Below are 21,636 nucleotides of genomic sequence, written 5' to 3'. Positions count from 1 at the left end.
TGGACTGGGGATGTTGCTTGGGGTGGAGCACTTGTCAACATTTCCCAGAACTGAAAAAGAAAGAAAAAAAAAACCATTAAATAATTAGGTAATTAGAAGAAAATAAGCAGTGCAGTTTTGAAGACATAGTTATGGCATGCTTTTCTTCTAAGTCACTAGTCCATTTAATACACAGAATATGTCTAAACTGAGTGGCAGCCTGGAGAGTCATTAATCTTGGTTGTTAAAGTAGATCTTTTGCAGCTGGGAACTTAGATCACATCCATGATGAACATGGAGTCTTTAGTAGGTTTCGTGTATTGCTCTCAGGGTAATTTCGGTTTTTGACATAGCTACTTCTTTTCCTTTAATTGGGTATGGATTATGAATATACAAACTGGCACCTGCATTTCTAACTTCAGTAAGCCTAGTTATTGTTGTAAATACCAACTAGAAGTTGAATGTAGTGTTAGTGTTACCCTGACCTAAGCAAATCAAGCAGAGATCTCATTGTTCTCATCTTCCTTGAGTTCACAGACAAAGCAAAAGTCAATATCCAAGGAAAGCCGAGTGAACGTGTAACTCATCTCAGAGAAAAGAAGGGCACCGCCATAAAACACAAAAGGCTAATTAATGCAATACATATAGTGTTTAGACTTCAGCTGCATATTATCTGTATCAAATGCTGGCTCATTTATTTTATCTGCACTAACATCAGAATGTCTTGTTTCCCAAATTCTTCCAAACAGTGGTTTTAACAGGTAAGGCAGTGGATTTTAAAGCATTGAGAAAACGGAACCGAGTTCAAGGGTAGTAGTTTGTTTTAGTTGTTTGTTACGTCACAAAAATGAAAGAGGACGGAGGGCTGGGAAGGCAGCACGCCCAGGAACGATGTCTGCTTTGCCGCTGACATGAGCTGAAGCCGGATGCTGAGGATGGAGGACTGAAGAACAGCTAGGAAGGTAAAGGGGCTGAAGGAGATCAGACTCCTGCTAAGAGATGGCAAAGCCATGCGGGGCTGAGACAAAACACACGTGACGGGCAGTGATGGACCCCTGTGCAGTAGAGGGGTCGTCTCATCCACAGGTGCCTCGTCAGAAACCACATCGGAGAGCGTGTGCTTCGTCTTTAGACTTCTACTCATCCCTCATACCTCGGCTCCTCAATTTCAGCATTAGAGCGTTAATAAACATACGACATTTGCAGACACTCTGCATTTGTTGATTTTAACTCATAAAACATTTTTATGAAGATGACTAAACACTGCACTGTAAAAATGGCCTCAAAGTCTGTCATTGACATACTTCCTCCAGCAGTGCCACCTCCTGAGCCTACCTGACAGTGTTACCAACTGGGGACCCAGTCCCTGGATACCCGACAACACGGGATATCTCCCTTAGACCAGTGGGTCAGATTGCGGGCCTCCTCCTTGCTGGCCAGGCACACTACTGACTGGATTCTCCTCCAGCCCCTGCTACACGTTCTAGTTCCCATATTCCTTAGGATTTCTTCCCCTCTCAGGATCAATTTTCTAGTTCCGTGACCTAAAATCACATATATAAAAGTCACAAACCCCCAGTTTTTAACTTAGACTTTGATGTGTGACTTATTTAACAATTTTCAGTTGTATCCATTAAGAAATGTAATTGATAGTAATATTTTTTAGTAGTCAGTCATTGAGGATCTCTCCATATATTAAGTAATAAGTAATCAAAGCTCTACACATACTTTTCAGAAAACAGAATGGAAGGTCTCCAAAATTATTTTCTAAGACCATTGTAACCCTGGTGTCATAATCTAAGAGAGATGAAGAAGAGAAAAAAATAAGACCCTAAATATCCTTTACGAACTTTTTTTTGGGGGGGGAGCACTGACAGAAAGTAGTAGATAGCACTGAGAAAAAGAAAAGCCCACCACAAGAGGGGAGACAATATTTATAACATATGAATCCAGTCATAACTGTAGTTATAACATACACACTAACAATAAAAATGGATTCAAAACTTAAGACACTTTACAAAACATAGAAAGATGCTTGACCTTAATTCAGCAAACAAATGAGATAATTGGATCCAACTGGAAATCACGTGTATCAAAATCATACCAACATAGTAACTACTAATATGGCACTACAAGCCAAGTTCTGTTGTCATACAAAAGGGTTAAATTTGGATTCCAGTAATACTGATTATTGGCAAGGATACTGAACAACTGGAACTTATAGAATATTGGATGGAAGACAAAATTTACATCAATCTTGGAAAAGTTTTGCAGGTCCTTAGAAGGGTAAAGTATTCTTGATCTGACCTAAAAGCTTTACTCTTACTATTATTTATCCCACGGGAATGATATCTCTGTTTATAGCTAATAATTAGAAACCATTCAAATACACATCATAGATGAACAAATTGTTCTATTTATACAATGGGCCAATATCCTTCAGCAAAAATAAACTACTGATGTATGTATACATTACTATTGCTGAATTTAAATACAGTGTGTGAAAGAGGCAATGGGCTCACATGTGATACTTAAATCCAAGGGTAACCATTAGTGTTTCAGAATTCTGAACTCCGTTCTGTGTCTGATGAGTGAGAGTAATTCCCAGTAAGTATATCAACAATACCATTTTAGCAAACTGCTAAATGATGGTGAAAATTTGGGCTTGTCAGTGGGACAGAATTGACTGCCTAGCCATTTCCCTGGGAGACGTACCCACGGGAGTCCAGGGCATTCCCACAGGTGCAGCTTCTGGAGTTCCTACGGGCACCTGTTGGATCTACAGGAAAGCTCTGGAACTAGAGAATATCCAAAGTCAAAAACAAGGCCAGGGCCCATGCAGCTCTTGATCTGAGCTAAGGGCTCTCTCTGGATGCCATTACTGGCCCTGGCCAGTTCTAGTGCATGAGACAGAATTTTTTGAATACATTCTAAAATCCAGTGTCCTAGTTAGGGTTACTATGCTAAAACGCCATGACTAAAGCTACTTGGGGAAGGAAGGGCTCATTTGGTTTACACCCCCACAGCACTGTTCACCATCAAAGGAACTCAGGACAAGAATCTCACGCAGGGCAGGAGCTGATGCAGAGGCCACGGAGAAATGCTTCTTACTGGCGTGCTCCTTATGATTGCTCAGCCTGCTTTCTTATGGGACTCAGGACCACCAGTTCATATGACCCCTCCCCACAATGGGCTGGGCCCTCCCACATCAATCACTAAAAAATGCTTTACAGGATTGCCTCCAGCTATATCTTCTGGAGACATTTTCTAAATTCTGGTTCTCCGCCCCCAGGTGACTTTAGCTTGTGTCGGGTTAACAGAAAACCATCCAGCACAACCTACAAACCCTCTCCTTTCAGGAAAGACACCTTGCTTGCTTTCTTGGGTCCAAAACAATATCTGTAAAGGAAGGGTTGAGAAGTGTATATTCTGTTACGCCAGGTTCAACAGTGAAAGATACTGTTATCAAACTAGTGCTGGTATTATCATATTAGTATCAGTTCCAAAAGAGTCTGGACTCCATTTAGGCCAGGTGGCAACATTTCACTGATGGAAGAAAGCTGTAGATAATTAATAACATGAAGAGAAATGCAGGGATCCCGAAGTGTAACAGCTAATATATATCATGTGTTTTGGACGAGCAGTGTATATTGGTAGTCTGTCAGGGTATCTCGTGTAAACCTGGACAAAGAAAACCCAGAAAGCCAGAGCCCATAAGGAGAAACTGATAACAGCTATTATAATGGGAAATTATGATCTTCCATTTAATCTCTAGATTAAACACATTCTGAGACCAAGATTAAGTTACCTGAAGGAAGTCTATGTCTTTTAGAAAAACACAAAATTAAAACCCCAAACAAAACCAGCAAGCTCCTTGCAGTTTCAACACAAGGGTCTGTGACACATTTCTTCTTTTGTTTTCTCCAATGATTCCATGGGTAGGTCTACCCCTTACTTTACAATACTTGAGGTAAATATACAAATGGACACCCTGGCCTGGAGCTACCCTCCTTTTTCACATGGGGGCCTCAAAACTTCTGTGCATACACCTCAATGTGCCAGTCCAAACTCTGAACACATTGGTATAGCCAACTTCCTCTTGGATACTTTTGGATTTTAAGGCATGCACACTAGCAGCGTGCTCCACTCGGGAAAAGAAAGACTGGAAAGAATCATACAGGTTCTAGAACTGGGCTTAGGGCTAACAGTGTAGAGAATCACATACTTGTGCTACTTGGGTTATGGATTTGAAGTGGTAGCTTGGGTCCATGTCCTCCTCTCGGTTCTAGTGCCATGCACAGAGGTTGTGATTGGAAACCAGAGTGAGATTCCATTAAATTGAGGTTTCAAAGGGTTCCAAAGACAAGGGTGCCATTTGTCTCCCAGGGTAATAGTGTACATTGGAAAAAGAGTACTGATCAGAATTTTTGAGAAACAAAATTGCATCTCATGGTTTATGGTATAAGGGCCATTGTGTTATCGATGGCCAAGTAGAAGACACTGAAGTGGCTAAGGTGTCTCCCATGTCAGCGCCCAATTGGTAAGTTAGAAACCGTTTGCATCCTCAGAGGACTTTGAAAGATTAGTGTTCTCAAAACTGTGACAAACACAGAGGTGATGGTTCCCTGTTCACTTCACCTGTTGAGACTTTGCGAAAGTTGGTGGTTTGTGTAGACACTAACTGTAGTATTATGCCAAATTTAGCCATGTGACAGGCTAATCGTGCCTCTTATGCAAGTTGCAAGTTAGTGTCTTACTTGTCTCACTGTTGCTTCCAAATTTCTGACAAAAAGTAACTCAGGGAAAGGGAATGCTGGTTTTGCTTTATGTTTTCCAGGTATAGTCTGACCAGGGAGATGGCTCAGTGAACGAAGACACCTGCTTCCAGGCCTTATAATCTGAACCAGACCCTTGGTTTTCACCTAGCTTCCCCTACAAAATAAATACGTGCATTTAAAAAAGATGTACATTTGTTACAGAGGAGAGGCCCTGGGGTGTTTGCAGCAGGAGGGGCCTGCAGCTAGGACTCCTCTCATGTTTACAGGATTTAAACAATGCTGTTACTAATCAGGCCTTCTTTTCTCCCTTTTATTCAGTTCAGGTGGTTAACCCATGGGACACTGCCACCCACAATAGGGTGGGTCTCTCATCCTTAATTCAACCTCTTTAAACACTCTCAGAGGTATGTCTCCTAGGTGATTCAAAATCCAGTCAAGCTGCCAGCGAGGATTCTACAGCAAAAAGTATAGCATCTTGATTGAAACATATAAGAGCTTCTGGCATTTCAAATGCAGCCAATAACTTTTAACCATAATTAATCCATAATTAAAAATGATTGCCAGCAGTTTGTATTATTTTTATACAGAAAAGAAATTGCCTTAGGACTGTCTTAACATAGCAAGGACCTTGGTTAGTTTAACATTCTGTTGAATGCGTTTGTTATTTTGGTGACAGGCTAATTGGACCTGGAGAGAGAGAAGTGACATGTACTCACCTGAGAAGAGAAGATATGTCAGAGGAGAAGGTAGATTCTAAAGAGAAGTAGAGTTGCCTCAGTGGTAGGTTTAATGGTCAGGTGAAACAGATTATGACGGGCAACACCTCCAAAAGAATGGGCTGGTTGCTATGTCTTAGAACATTTATTTAAGAGGAGCCGGGTCTTCAGTGGCCAGTTTGGACTTTGAAGCTTGGAAGAGTGTTCAGATTTACCTGTGGTTGATGATCAATTTTGAATGGAGCCAGAGCAATAGTGAGAGCTTTGGGAGGATTGGACTTTGGTGGGAAAGGCCTTGCTGCAGATCTTGAAGACCTTGTTTGTGAGGCGAGGACATACATATTTTTTATATGTTATAAAACAAATGTAGGGTTACCTGAGGCAAAAGCCAACAAAGACACCAGCAGTTAGGTTAGATATTTTCCGAGAGCTCCATTTCATTTTCCAATCTTATTTTACAGATAGTTTGATGGTAATTCTTCATTAATATGATTGGGTTAAGAAACACCTAGAGCATTAGTGGTGCACCTTTAGGTCTATCAGCAAGGGTCTGGTTTCAGCAGGGAGTACTGAGTGGGTAAGATCCACCCTGAATGTGGATGTCATCAACTCGTAAGTTGGGATCTGTGATGATGAATAAAAAGGAAGGAAGAAATCCAGGTGAGTATGAGCACTCATGTGGCTTCGCTCCCCAACTGCAGATGCCATGTGATCGACTGCTCCGTTTGCCTTCCTCCGCACCTTTCCCTCGTGATGGACCCTGTCCCCTCAAACTTCGAGCAAAAGTAAACCCTTCTTTCCTTAAGTTCATTTTGTCCAGTGTTTTGTTATAGGCACAAGAAAGTAACTGATACTGACTATTATCTAAATCTACAGGTAAAGCAAAAAGCATGAGGAAACGATAAGACTTTCCTTTTCATTATATTCCTGTTTAAAACTATGAATTTTGCTGTTCATGAAAGAAATATTTTATGTTAATAGTTGTAAAACTGGATACCAAGTGGAGCTAATGGAAGAAAATGGAAAGGTAGTTTGACACTGAGCTCACTGCTGCTGGGAGGAGAAACTAAAACCATGCTCTCCGAGTTCTTGATAACATTGCTGCAAGCTTTATCTAGAAGGATTTACAATTATTCTTGTTTTCACATTTAAAGACATCATTTACCCTATAGTTATTTTATGAAAAGGTTTATATATAGTGCTTTTCCACTTTAAAATTCAACTTTAAAATATACAAAATAAGCTTCTACTTAGGAAAGTTGTTTAGGAGCAATTCTAAGAAAATATCTAGAAATCTTTCTGAACAAAATAACCATTTTTCTGGAATTAACATAATGTGAAAATAATTTGGTATATTTGCTTATTTCGGTAGTACAAGAAGGAAATCTGAGGACATTGTAAGCCATTTAAAAGACAAAAACACAAATGAGTTTTCATCCAGTATATTTAAGTCTCTAGCACTGAAATATTATAGTTAGACTAAGATAGAGATATATCTTATTTACTCAAGGTAAAATACACACTGTATCTCATTTACTCAAGGTAAAATACGCACTATATGGTACAGGATTCTGGAGCCCTTAGTGTGTGTGTGTGTGTGTTGTTATTGTTGTTGTTGTTAACATGGACACAGCTGTATCAAGGACCCCAAAGCCTCAGGTCCTTAGGAAAATGGCAAAGCCTACAATCACGTATAGAACAAGAGAACTTATGGTGTGCTGCCTGGTCCTTGCATGGCCTCAGGGATGGGCTTGACTGGGGAGGCGAGGAAATGAAGGAAAGACAAACACATGGATGCACAGACACATAAGGAAGCTGAAATCAGGTGGACTGGGCTCTCTGATGGAGAAAGACCAACACCCCAGAAGCTCAGTGCCTACTGCATGCATACAGCTGGACAAGGAGGCAGGGTTAGCTGATTTCTGTAGGTGCCGTGTCTGTAGAAGGAGTGGTTTGGAGGCTGTGAATATCCAGGAGAAAGCAATAGTGGGCATTTCTGTAGACACTGTTTCCATGTACCTATGAACCAAAGAATGCCTTTGCCATCCCCCCCCCCAGGCCCCCGCAGACCCCTCCCCAGGGGCGGAGGGATGGGCTTTGCCGTTTTCCAGGGTCCTGAGGTTATACTTTTTATGTAGTGTAACTTTTTTTGGTTGTTCTTTTGAGGTGTAGTCTTTCCAGGTAAGAAGCTGCAGTCTCAGGAATATTTTTCATGAAGACTGGGACTTCACATCTTTGAATGTAGTCATAAGGAAGGATAGAGGCTGGGGAGAAAGCTCGCTGGTAGAGTGTCTACTTAGCATGATTAGCCTCCAATCCCCAGCACTTCAAGGAGAGGGGGAGGGGAAGAGCATGAATGGGGTTGGGAGAGAAAGTTGTGGGCATGGTGACACACATCTATAATCCCATGAATCCCGGCATTCCGGAGGCTGAAGCAGGTACACTGGAAGTTCAAGACCAGCCCACGCTACATAGTTTTACATTTTTTTTTGAGAAAGATAGAGTGTATTTTCTTGGTAACACACTTGGATATTTTAGGTATAAAAAGAATATAGAAAATATTTTCACTCTTCTTTGGTAAATTTATAATTTTCATTAGAGTTTATTCTTTATGTAAGGACAAGAGTGAAATGTATTGAATCAATCCCTAAGTCTTTTGTTCCTACTGGCAGATGCTATAATATTTCTGAATTCTATGTTTTGTGCTGGATTCAGATGACTACACTGAGTAAATGATTCAGGAAAACAATGAGTGAGGCGTAGAGGGCAGGCTGGGGCTTCTGTTGTCCTCTATAACCTAGGGAACTTTGCAAGTTTCTTTTCTGGAATTTTGTTCCCTTTTCATGAGTTTCGATTATTCAAGAGGAGAATTTTTGAACAATTCTGTCTACCTTTTACTTCAGTTCTTCTCTGTTTGGAATCTTCTCAGGTGCTGTGAGCTTCTCACCCTTGCTAATTGAATTAACACCAGAGAGTTCATGGACTTGGAGCGACATTTTAAACTAAAAACAAAGCACAACAAACTTCTTCCTTAATTTACTTATGAATCAATCAGTTTGAAAAGGTTTGTGAACATTTCCCAACCCTTTTTATAGATGTGGGTCAAGTCTGGAACATTCAAGTTAACCTAAGTTCCAGGAAACATGACATTTTGTTTCCCTGAGTGTTTGCACAGAAATGTACTCAAAGAATTTCAAATGGAGAACAGCCTTTCAGGTCCTTGGCTGCCCCTCCAAACAGGGCTGGGGCATCTTAAAGAGCAGATTAAATTAGCTGGCTTCACTAAGGTTCACCTGCTGTCAGGATTTGTATGGCTTCCACCTCAACCTTTAACTCAGTCCATTTGTATTTGAAAACCAGATGCACTCGCTGGCTGTAGAACGCAGCTGGGCTGGCTCCAAATGCATCCTGTGGAACTGTGGCCCTCGTTAATCTAAAACTCATCTTTAGAAATGTCGTGTTTTCCACTCTGTCTCTTGCGAGAGAGGAATCTGGCTGTATTTTAGGTAGTAGGACTTATTTCAAAAGTTTAAGATTTAGTAATCTGTTTTTGAAGTTTTACACATATTTCTATCCTAAGCTTAAAAATCTATTTCTCTAGGAGGGAGAGGATATCCAAGTCTATACATAAGCCACGATGGAAATCTCATTTCTGAATCATTCTCTTTGTCCTTCCCCAGTCTGGTGTTTAACCACCTCATTAGCTGCATCCACCAGTACTCATAGCCCCACCTCTTTTCCATACTCTTAGTAGGACTGCAAGGTTTTTCCTTCTAATTTGCCAGTTAACACTTGTTTTAAAATTTGTACTTCTTTGAGATTTACTTCTTCCACGAAATATTCCAATCAAAATTTATGAAATGCCAGGAAGGAAAAACATAAGCTCAAACTAGAACCATCAGAGTCTCTTCATCCATGTGAATCAGCTCAGCTCGCAGTAGTCAAAGATGTCCGAGGGAAGACGGACTCTGGGTCTCACACTGCTGAATAGCATTCTCGGGTTCAGCTTTAATAGCTCATTGCACACTTGCTGCTTGTGAGCTGACAGAACTCTGATTATGTCACCTGTCTCACAGGAACGCTATACAAGGAATGTGCTCAGCCGAGTTTCCACAATGTTCTGATCACCAACTGCTTACGTTCGTAAGACATTCTGTGTTTGTTTTAAAAAATAAAGTTTGAATTCAGCCCAAAAACATATGATGGAGGTTAACATTTTCTTTCCCGCAAAGACTGCTTCCACTCTTCTCTATATTCTGATAGTTCTCTTCACAAGAGAGTGACAACCAGTCCTAAGATCCCATGTTCACAGTTTCTTCAGATTCTTCTCAGATGACTTCTTGGCCAGTGAATTTGGGTCCTAGAGCCCATGTATGAACCATTTTTGTATTTTTCCAAAGTAAAATTGTTTTCTTCAAGGGTTTTCCCCCCTCTTTCCATCAGCAAATCATGTTTTTCCTGTGAATGGAACTTAAACCCCAATTGTTCAGTTCTAAATTCAAAACCCACAGAGCTGGTCTAAAGTAAACAAAGCACGTTTATTCTCTTGTTCCTAATTGCTTGAAATTCTATCTAGGTTTTCTAAAGCTGATTGAATCATACCAACATTTTCTATGAACCACACATGGACTTGGAGTTTATAGAGAAACCTCAAGCCTCTAGAAATACACCCCACATCAAGAAAGCTTCATTTGGTCTTAGGTTTCACTACAAAAAAGTCAATATAACTTTGTTAAAAACTACTGAGTAACCCTGGAGAAAGATGGTGTGTTGCCAATAAAATGTCATGTCTGTATGCCACTGTAAAGCCATCCTAATCTGCACTTTGAGGTCTCAAATGTTTTACAGTCAGTAGAATTATGCATTTTAGTGTATAAGGTTCTAACTCTCAGGCTGGAGAGATGGCTTAGTTTTTAAAGTGCTTTCCTTGCATACCCAAGGACCTGAGTTGATTTCCACAGTCCAGATTAAAAAAATCATGGTCTGCTGGTGCCCACTCATGATTCCAGTTTAAGGGAGCCAGAGACAGGTGGGTCCCCGGGGCTCATTTGGAGCCAGACCAGCCTCATCAGTGATCTCTAGGCTAAGTGAGAGACCCTGTTCCAAAACATAAGGTGGATGGCTCCTGAAGAATCCCTGAAGACTGGTCTCTGACCTCCACATTTTTCCTGCTCGGACACACATGCCCGCCGACACACAGTGAACCCCTACAGTTCCTGCCCAGTACTGACTTTACGTCTGGAGAGCCCACATAATAGTGTACAAAGGAACACTGTTCTACAGATGTGAATCTATGTTAAGTCACAAGTGAATAACACAGCATTGAAAGGAGCAGCAGGAAGAGTTTAATGTACTTATCAGTGCCTTAGAGTTACACCCTACGAGGGTACAAGAAAGGATGTGGATGAGGCGCAGGCAAACACTGCTAATTTCTACCACACCTAGAATTACAGAACTTGAAGGGGATTTTAAGGGACTGTTTTTACTCTGATACTTCTGCATTAGAAATGGAAGAAATTTAAAGGCAGGTAGGCAAATAAGGAGCACTTGTTTTTAACCTGGACTTCTTTGTATCTGAGCTGCTGTTGGAAGATAAGAACCACTCTTGAGCAGAGTCTTCTTGGAATGCCCACAGAGCCTTGCCCAGACACATGCCTCTTAGTGGCTTCTAGGTCCAATCGAATTGACAATCAGGTTAATCATCACCCATCCATCCTATGTCATCTTGACCCCAATCACATTTTCTTATATCATGTTTCATTTCAAAATTAAAACAATAGCAAGGTCGTAGTTGTGTTTAACATGATATAACTTTCCATGTACAACTGAAAACATTCTATTTTTCTAGAAGAAATGGCAAAGTTCCTTGAGGAAGGTTTAATCTTTCAATATCCCATAACTTAAAAATGATCATATATATTTGTAACATTTAACACATACATTACCTCAATTGTTGTTATGTTACATGTTAAAGAAGTAGAGGAAAGAAATCAAATATCTGTTTAATATATGTGGATATTTATTTGAAAAAATTCTCTTTTTTCTTTTGTGTTTTTTGAGATGATGTTTCTCTATGCTGTACTGGAACTAGCTCTGTAGACCAGACTGGCCTGACCTGGATTTATAGAGATCTGCCTGCCTCTGCCTCCCGAGTGCTCTGTGCCACCACCACTGGCTTTACAAACATATTCTTAACAGAACAGCACAGAAATTCATATAAATTACAATCCTTGTTTTTGTAACTGGTCCCATGAACTTAGCTGGTAACTAACTATAACTTCCTTCCTCTGTTACCCATTCCCTCTGCTATCGCCACCAGATCCTATTATTTACATGAAGGGATGATTTATATCTTCACTTCTGAGGGGTCTAGGTCATTTATTATTCTTTCTGGATTGGGTTGTTGTAACCTCCCACTGACCTTAATCAAAGGACATGGCAACTTCAAGAGAGTTCTGGCTATATTTTACCAAGTATTGGTGACTTCTTCATATAACTTATCTGAGTTTTCAGGACCAGCTTGGGTTTATGCTTATATGTTGTTTTCATATGATGATGCATTTCTGCTGTGAAATCCAAGTTTATGGCTTGTTGGGTCATATGACACCCACCTCCTTATGGATAGATCAGGTCAGATGGCAACTTGATGGTCCATTGTCAAGTATTCCATTTCCTTTAAGACCCAATATAGCAGGCCAAGAATTATTATCTGCAGATAATAGCAGGGCCTTGTTCCAAAATCCTAAAGGCTTTGTCTTTAATCTACCTATGGGGATTTGCCAAAGTCTCAAAACAGTATATATATATTACACAGGTCCATTATTTTAATGACATTACCACTGATTGTAATAATTAATATATACCTGCTATTGACATCTCTAGTACCATTAAGGTTTATTGGAACATAAGACCCAAGTGGTAGAGCCCAGCAGCGTAGATATTCTGCCAACGTAGGAACTTTCCAAGTCATGTGGTATATAGGATGGTGTAATACTCCCACCTAAAAAAAGGTGCCAACAGTTTACTTGATGATTGATATATATATATATATTTTAGGGTTCTCTAGAGGAAAAGACCTAATAAAATGAATGTATATTACAGAGGGGGCTTATTGTATTGGTTTGTCTGATTTAGGGTGGGAAGTTCAATAATGGCTATCTGTACACTGGAGAAATTGAGAAGCCAGTACCTGCTCAGTGCATGAAGAGAAACAAGATGAAAATGCCATACTGAGAAAAGGTACCAAGCCACATGGCAATGTACAGCTAGAAATATGGGTTAATTTGAATGTAAGAGTTAGCTAATAACAAGCCTGAGCTAACCACCAACCATTTATAAGTAATATTCAGCCTCTGAGTTGGTTATTTGGGACTGGGTAGTTGGGAGAGAAACATCCAATTACAATTCAGTACAAATACCATAGAATGTTAGAGATCTCTGATTTGGGGCTGGAGAGATGACTCAGTAGTTTAGAAATCTCTGTTTTTAAAAAATAACAAGAGCTATTAATTTGTTATGTTACTACTAGTTGTTGTTTATTAGGTATTTATAATGTCAGGGAATATATTCAGGGGTATGTGTGTAGTCTCATTTGATTCTTTAATAAGCATCATTTATTTTATTAATTAACTAAAAATTATCTTAGGATTTTCAATAACATCCTTTTAGGAATACCAATAGCTGTTCTCTTTTGGATGAATAGTAGAAGCCAGGAAGTTTGCATGAGCTAGCATATTCAATAATTTCAAAAGTTTGATAAATTTTTATAGCATTTAAATACATAGTTAGTATACATAACTGATTAATTAAGACCCAAAGAGGTTAAGTTACTCACCTATGTGAGGGGAAGGCCCCACAGCTAGTCTGGCTTACGTAGTTCCATTTTTTTTTAAAAAAACTTTATGTGTGAGTGCTGTACCTGCATCATTTCTCCCCTTTTCTCTGTCTAACACTTCCTGCATCGTCTTGCCCCAACCTCACCCTGAACAGTATGTAATATTTGTTCAAATATACATATATATATGATATATACTCACATATGCATATATAATGTTCAAACATACACATATGTTCAAACACACACACACACACACACACACACACACACACACACACACACGTCTTATTAGAATGACTCACAGTTTGTGGTCCTGCTAGTCCAAAAATGGCTATCTGCAAAAGTCCAGGAATCCAGCACTCATTCAGTTCTCAAGGCCAGATTTCTCAGCTGGTCTTCAGTCTATGCTAGAATCCCAAAGAAGTGGGCTCTAATGCCAGCAGTGGACTTGCCAAATGAAGTGAAATGGAGTGAAGGCAAGTAGCAAAGAGAAAAAAGTTCCCTTCTTCTATGTCTTAATATATAAATAGGCTGCCCCCAGAAGGTGTGGCCCAAATTAAAGTGTATCTTCCCATCTCAAAATATCTATATAAAAGGTGGTTTTTCCCATTTCATTTCTCTTTTTTAAAATTAATTAAATCCACTTATTTTACATCCCACTCACAATTTTCTCTCCCCTTGGGGAGATTAGAACATAAGGGATCAGGTTGGGCTGATTGAAGGGGGAACAGAGAAGGAGAGTAATGAAAGATGTCTTGATAGGAAGGACATTCCTGAGTTAAAAAGGACCCTTGTGCCAGAAAAACTCCCAGAAATACACAAGATGACCCCAGCTAAGACTGGTAGCCTTAGTGGAGAGGGTGCTTGAACTGGCCTTCTCCTGTAATCAGACTGGTCAGTACCCTGATTGCCATCAGAGAGCCTTCATCCAGTAACTAATGAAAACAGATGCAGAGATCGACAAACAAGCACTGGGCCAAGCTCCAGGAATCCTGTTGAAGAGATGGAGAAGAGATTGTAGACACCAGGAGGGTCAAGGTTATGACTGGGGAACCCACAGAGACAGCTGACCTGGACTCGTGGGAGCACAGCTGACCTAGGCTTGGTGGGCGCTCACAGACTCTGGACTGACAGCTAGGGAGTCTGTCTGGTACTGTCCTAGGCCCTTTGAATGTGTGTGACAGTTGTGTAGCTTGGTCTGTCTGTATGTGGGACTCTTAGCAGTGGGATCAGGACCTGTCCCTGGTGCTTAAGCTGGCTTTTGGAAACCTATTCCCATGATGGGTTGCTTCACCAAACCTTGATGCAGGGGGAGGAGCTCGGTCTTGCCTCAAATTGATGATTCGTCCTTTGTTGATGCCCCTTTCTGAACAGGAGGGGCTCCCCATTTCAAATGATTTTTAAAGAAAAATCCCTCACAGATATACCCAGCTGTTTGTACCTTAATTAATTCCAGATGTAGTCATGTTGACACCAAGAACAGCCACCACGTGTATTTCCATATGATCTCTTCCCCTTTCCTTGGGTACCTTTATATTTGTATCAGAGCTGTCCTTTCTTCCCAGTACCTTCCTTCAGCCATTGAGAGTTTTCTTGGTTTGGAGGATACACCATGTTTGTTGAATTGAGTCAAACTCAAGTTTGTCGTCGTTGTCTTGACTGGCTCTGGTCTACCCAGGATACTTAGATAGTATCCTCTACTTGTCTTTATGGTCTAATTTACCCCAAATTTTATTGTTATGGTATATGAACTCATTTTTGGATTTATAAGTATTCTTTTCAGTGACTAGACATCAAAGTTTCTAAATTTATGTTGAAATAGCAGACTTGAAACATTACAGTAAGCCCTAACATGCAGCAATGTGGAGAAATTTAGGAACCTAAGCATGACTGAATGTCCTGAGAGTTAAGCCTGTTCAAAGGAGTGTAAATTCAATACCCCAGCACTGGAATCTCATCATTATGACTTCAAGAGCATTAAGGGGACCTGTTGGGATAGAAATGGGTGTGTTCTGGCAAATAAGAGATGTCTGAGGAGGCGATACACGTGAAAATTTCCACATGAGCTTTTCCAAGGAGCCCAAAATATCCTGGAATCAATAAATGTCAGTAGCTTGCATCGGCTTTTAAAACCATATTAATGTAGGGATATAAAGCCCTTGGCATAAACAAAGCTAACTGCTTGCCAGAACCGCATGCTCTGAATCATCCTACACACTCACCTGATTTATCTTAGTTGAAAAGCTGTTTTTAATCACTGCTGAGTTGTAATTCTAAGATGCCGAAAGGCAGACAAGGCAAAAATGTGTGGTACACATGTCCTTTCAGCAACATGGCACTATGTGAAAAATATTTGTGGCTAAGTTAAAGTTTAGGACAGTCAGTGCCATTTAATGAATTCTAGGTTAGCAATGATAAATAAACAGTTACTCAGAACACTGTTTATTTTCTGTGCTTGAGACTTTACTTTGGAGTGGGCCCTATAAACACACATGTCCTTCTCACAGGGCTGGCATTAACATACTCTGCTGAGATATACAGAAAACCTGGTCTGAAACCCGGGATTTGCCTGAATGAACAGCTTGTCACTTACAAGAAGCCACAGAAGACTGCTTTACAGCAGCAGGCGTGAAAAACCTTCGTATTGGCACAATTTTAGGGTCATTTAATAGAAAATTCGGCAATCAATGTTTGAGACCAAATGCTGAGTGACATTGTATGTTGCCTCTATTCTAACTGACGATGCTTAAAGATGGTGACAAAGTTTGTGTAAGAATTCAACACTGGTTGGTCTTGGAGTCTTGACTTTTATCTTGGATTTCCATAATAAAATGAGCCTTTTTCCAGACAGGGTATTGAGTACCACAGATTCCAGCAACCAAGTTATTATAATAGCTGAGGAAGACTTTGATCTCTTGATCTTCTACCTAGACTTCCCAAGTGATGGGATTGCAGTAGTACACCACTATGCCTTTTGTGAAATTGTGTCTTTTGACCAACAATTGACCAATGAAGTCCCAGATGATAATGTGCCATGATATGACTGATCTTCCACAGCTAAAGTAGAACTTTCATATAGTGCATTTGGTAGCACTGTGCAATTAACTCCCAAGAGAAATTAATTTAGGATATGGTTGTTGATATGTGAATATGTTGATAAGGAATATGTGCTTATTCTTACAACTACCATGGTGTAATTTTGTCTGTTGATATAATCATTATGATTGGCACACTTGGAAAATGCTATAAATTCTAGATGAGCAACAATAAGCAATTACTCTTATGGAATTTTTAAGTTTTGTTAGTAGAAAGTACCAAATAAAATATGTCTATTCCATGAATCAGCAAGAAATTACATTTCTCAGGGAGAAATAACAGTTTCTATAGCCTTTACCAAAGTGACACCTTGGCATTGTAACAGGTTCTCAGACCTTAATAGGCTCCAAGACCTTAGCACAATCGACTCCGTGATGAAAGTACCATGCAGGCCTTGGAACCTTAAACATAGGAAGCAATACCTGCCAAAATGAGAACAAAAACCTAATCCAATAAACCTCATAGTTCTTGGAAAGTTTCTAAATGTAATAACCTTGCTATTTGGCTTCTGTAGTTCTGCTTCTGGCTGCTTTTGGTTAACTGTCAACCAAGGAGATCTCTCTCTCTCTCTCTCTCTCTCTCTCTCTCTCTCTCTCTCTCTCTCTCTCTCTCTCTCTCTCTCTCTCTCTCTCTCTCTCTCTCTGTGTGTGTGTGTGTGTGTGTGTGTGTGTGTGTGTGTGTGCAAGCTTACATGTTCACCCTAAGGAAGGCTCATGGTTGCACTAGGGTTTTGAACTCTTTGTGTAGTCACTGGCTGGCTAATAGTTGGCTTAAGCCTGTATCTGAGTGGTCATCTCTGGTGGATAGGTCACAAGAACAGGTTTGGGTCTGAGTCCTAGGTAGGACTTCCAGTTTCGCTCCATCCACCGCATCCTCCTTGTCTTCTTCCTCCTTTTTATCCTCTTCCTCTTTCTTTTATGATAGCAAAGTGGCCTAGGAAACTTTTCTTAAAACCAGACCCAATTGTGAGTCTAAAATTCATTTCTTTCAAGTTTTGAAATATATCCTCTTGTCAACGTATCCAAGTTTAAGAGTTTCTTCAAACTGATAATACTCCCATCCAGACATGGCCTAGTTCTTCAGATTTTAAATCTTTACTTACTCCCGAGCAACTAAAATCTCCCAGGTTCAAATCTCATTTTTGAGGCCCACAGTATTTCCAGATAAAAAGGGAGAGAAATGTGTACATTCTTTTCTGAGGACCAGAGTAACACTATCCACCACACTTCAATAATATTATTCTTGTTTTTGTACAGTAGTTTGTGACCCTCTTTCTTCTCCCATATAGTGTCTTTCAGTAGAGTTGGGCTACTGTGGTTTAACCCATGCCTTTCCAACATTCACAGGCTGAACACAATCCCAATGGTAATAGAAGGTGATACATTAAGGAGATGATTAGGTCATTATAGTAGGAGCGGTGGGCTGCGTCCTGCCACCCGGCTTCTGGCTACCGGCCAGCTTTACCCAAAATAATTACATGGAAACTGTATTCATTTAAACACTGCTTGGCCCATTAGTTTCAGCCTCTTATTGGCTAATTCTCACATCTTGACTAACCCATATTTAGTAATCTGTGTAGCACCACGAGGTGATGGCTTACCAGGAAAGATCTTAACCTGTGTCCGACTCAGAGGAGAGGCATGGCGACTGCTTATGGCGACTGCCTGAAGCATCTGCCTGACTCTGCTTTCTTTCTCCCACAATTCTGTTCTCTCTACTCTGCCTATCTATGTTCTGACCTATCAGGCCAAGCAGTTTTCTTTATTAATTAACCAATGAAACAACAGATATACAGATGACCCTCTTCCATCAGGTCATGAGAGTGGAACTCCCATGAATGTGATTATAACTTCTATAAAAGAACTCAGAGAACTGCCTTGCTTTTTCCACCATATGGAAATGACTCAATGTGGCATCTCCATCTGTGAACAAGGATGTAGTTCCTCTTCAGAGTCTAGACTCACATAGCTTGATCTTAGACTGTCAACCTCCCTCCAGATTTGTGAAAAACACATTTCTGTTGTTTATGTGGCATATAATATATGACTTTTTTGGTAGCAGCCTATATTTCTTAGCTCTCCATCATAGTGACAAAAATACTAGAGGTAATCAACTTAAAACAAGGAACATTTATTTCAGCTGATAGATTTGGAAGTTTTAGTCCAAGTTGTTGACTCATTGGTTTTGGGCCTGTGGCAAGGCAGCAAATCCCAGTGGGAGTGTGTAGTGTATCATGTCATGGTTGCTGGGAATCTAAGAGAGACAGGAAGGGTCAACAGCGCTCCAGTGCCCTCTTCAAGGACACACCCTCAATGACATAACTTCCTCCCATTAGGCAGGCTACGATGTCTTAGCTAGGTTTTCTATTGCCACAATAAGCATCACAAACAAAACAAATTGGGGAAGAAAGGGTTAACTTCATTTTACAGCTTGCAGTCCAGGGAATTCAGGGCAGGAATTTGGAAGCAGAAACTGACGTAGAGGCCACGGAGGACTGCTGCTAACTGGCTTGCTTTCTCATGACTTGCTCAGTGTGCTTTTTTTTATATAACACTCAAGACCACTAGCCAAGGGTGGCACCACCCACAGTGAGCTAGGCTCTCCTATACCAGTCAGCATTCAAGAAAATGTGCCACCTGTTTATCCATAGGGCAATCCGGTAGGGATATTTTCCTAATTGAGGGTCCATCTTCTCAAATAAGTCTAGCTTGTGTTAGGATGACATAAAACTAGCACTGTACCATTTTTCTCTCTGTTCAAAAACTATTTATTTGTGTATGAGCGTTTTGCCTGCATGTTATTTATGTGTGCCAGGAAAGTGCCTAGTGTTCATAATGTCCAGAAGAGGACTTCAGGTTACCTAGAAGAGTAGATATAGATGGTGTGGGCCACCATGTGGAAGGTGGGGACCAAGCCTGAGTCCTTTGCAAGAGTAACAAGTGCTCTTAAATGCTGAGCCAACACTCCATTTTCAGGTACCATCTCTTAACCATGACCCCACTTCCCAACCATCCAGCCATCCACACATGTGACTTTGAAAGATATTACAGACCCAAAATGTGACACAGCTACAACAGAACTAAGACAAGGGTTAGCAGATGTAATGCTACCTCATTCCTCTAATAAACTGCCTGAGCTGCTGTCCTGTTTTCTAGACTTAATGGTGTAAACATGGCAATAATGGTATATCTAAAATGAAGTCAGTTTTGAGCTTCAATTTCTTAAATCTTTTTAGAGTGGCCATAGTTACTGCAATGAGAATTCCATAGCATACATATTCTTTGCTATGGACTGTAAATTATTTTACAATCTATTTCTGATTCTATTTCCAGGTTCAAAGGATTCTAATGAAGTCAAGTTAAAGCAAGCACAGAAGACACTGATAATGTGTTCAGGGGAGGTCCCGGAAGTTGGATAGGGCATTAGGGCAGCTCTAAGGTTAGCAGGCAGGGAGTCTTGTGTTCTTACCTTGAAGTGTGTGTTTGTGGCTCTCTGTTAGCAATGGTGTGTTATTCTTGCTAACAAAATAGCCACTAGTGCAAGTTAAGAAACCAAACACATGCTACCATTTACACAACTCTTATGACTGTGGCTCTAACAAATAACCCATTTTGAAGGCAAAATCAGTTCTCAAAATGGCAAGACAGACTCATGATTCTGTGTAGTGTTTAGTCTTGCCAGGTAAGATTGGATAATATTATTCAATGACATTTGACAGAATTTCTAATGTCTAAAAAGGATGATTTTCTTTAAGGGTAACACCAAAGTTAAATCAACATCAGATAAACAAGTTAGGTAGACTTATAACCCCTAAAGAAAAAGTCATTGTAAATCTCACAATCAAAAAGGGTGAGGGCCAGATGCTTTTAGTTCAGATTCTTTCAGCTTTCAAAGGAGAACTAATACTGATATGTCTCAAATTATTTCACAAAATAGAAATGGAAGGAACATTGATAAATACATGTTATGAGGTCACAATCACCCTCAGACATACCAAATCAAAGAAGATTTAAAAAAAGAAAGAGAATTATCAATTTTTATTATGAACAAAGATACAAAAATACTCAGGAAAGTACTACAAATCAAATCCAAGAACACATCAAAGAGATTATCCACTATGATTAAGTAGGTAGGCTTCATCCTAGAGATGCAGGGATGGTTCAACATACCAAAATCAGTCAACTTAATCCATCATATAAAGACATTAAAAGAAAAAAACCACATGATCACCTCATTAGATGCTAAAAAAACTTTGACAAAATCCAACACTCCTTCATGTGAGATTAGGGATAAAAAGGACATATCTAAACACAATAAAAGCAATATACAGCAAACCAATAGCCAATATCAAATTAAATAGAAACTCTAATCAATTCTACTAGAAACAGGAACAAGAAAAATTCACTCTCTCCAAATCTATTCAATACAGTACTTGAAGTTCTAGATAGACCAATGAGACAACTGAAGCAGTTAAAGGGGGTACAAATTGGAAAGAAATAAAAAGTATTGTAATTGGCATGTGATATGATAGTACACATAAGAAACCCAAAAATTCTACTAGGGAACTCCTATAGCTGATTAACACCTTCAGTGAAGTGTCTAGATACAAGATTAACTTAAAAAAATTAGTAGCCCTCCTATATATAAATGACAAACAGGCTAAAAAAAACTTAGAGAGGCAACACCCTTCACCATAACCACAAATAATATAAAGTATCTTTCAGTAACTAACCAAGCAAGTGAAAGACTTGTATGATAAAAACTTCAGGTATTTGAAGAAAGAAATTGGAGAAGCTATCAGAAAATGGAAAGATCTCCATGCTTATGGATAGACAAGATTAACAGTAACAATGGCCATTCTACTCAAACAGATTTAAAGCAATCGTCATCAAAATGCCACAAAGGGCCATGTCTAGGACTATAATCCTACTGCTGATAGGGTTTGTGTTGATGTCCATAGCCTGTGTTACCACCGAGGGCCATGCAGATATCCATAGTCCATGCTACAGCCTGAATCTATGTTAATGTCTGTGGGATATACTACCACCAGGAGCCGTATTGATTGATGTGAGTGGCCTATGTTGCTACTTGAGTGTGATTATTTTGGATGTGGCAGCCAGGAATGAACAAGCAGCTTCCACTTACAATTACAGTTATAGAAGATGAAACAAAGAAGTATAACATATACAAGTCAAAGAGTTCCATAAAATGCCCAGAGAAGATTTAATAA

This window comes from Arvicola amphibius, chromosome 11 (assembly GCF_903992535.2).
Source record: "Arvicola amphibius chromosome 11, mArvAmp1.2, whole genome shotgun sequence".
Lineage (NCBI taxonomy): Eukaryota > Metazoa > Chordata > Mammalia > Rodentia > Cricetidae > Arvicola > Arvicola amphibius.
The sequence above is the reverse complement of the archived record's forward strand: the minus strand, read 5'-3'. Positions refer to the sequence as shown.